The sequence below is a fragment of the Corvus brachyrhynchos genome, unplaced genomic scaffold (assembly GCF_000691975.1).
Source record: "Corvus brachyrhynchos isolate BGI_N302 unplaced genomic scaffold, ASM69197v1 scaffold61, whole genome shotgun sequence".
Lineage (NCBI taxonomy): Eukaryota > Metazoa > Chordata > Aves > Passeriformes > Corvidae > Corvus > Corvus brachyrhynchos.
The window spans coordinates 9,393,339-9,394,163 of record NW_008236478.1 but is presented as its reverse complement, the minus strand read 5'-3'; positions in this window follow the sequence as shown (position 1 = coordinate 9,394,163).

Here is an 825-nt window from a genome sequence, read left to right as displayed (position 1 = left end):
GCCCCACTGTGCAGGGAAATAACAGCAAGCGAACACAAGCAAGACACTGTAAGTAACAATCCTCCCTTTAGGAAAGAAAATCTATTTTTTAAACACTTGGAGGTTCCTACTGTGTTACCAGGCTAAAAGCCTCAAGTACAGAAAAAAAGGCTACAGCTGTACTTTCTTTTCTTTCCCGGGGAAGACTTTCCCTCAGCTTACTCTGAAGCTTCAGGAGCTTTATCATACACAATTCAGTAACAACTTCTGTACCTTACCGAAAAATCAAGTTTGGAAGAGACATTTAAGATCAAGCCCAACTGTCACCCCTAAGCCATTATCACTCAGCACCAAATCCGGGCCCCTCCTGAACACCTTTATGGATAATGACTCCAGAAAGACACAAGAGGCAATAGGAAAACAGGTACAGCTGTCCTGGTAAGAGACGGGCAGATGACACTGGACCAGGTGCACGGCCACACAGGGTGACCAAGAGACAGAACCCACAGTCTCTCCCCCAAGGCTGGTGCACTCCTACACTTGATTCAGCACCTGCTTCCTAGACACAGCAGCAATAACCACCCAGGTTAAAGGCCACAGGTATCAGCAGCAATAACCACCCAGGTTAAAGGCCACAGGTATCAGCGGCTCAGGGTCAGAACTACTCCATTTTATCAAAAATAAACGCTCCCACAACGCCCCGAACCCTTCCAACTGCTCCAGATGGAAGCGGACACTGCCCCTACCAGCCTTTAAATACCCACCCGTGCTCATTGATTGGCTAGCGCAGGGGCGCGGGCCAATCAGCTGCGTGCTCGAGCCCGGCCAATGGCGGGTGTCGTTGCT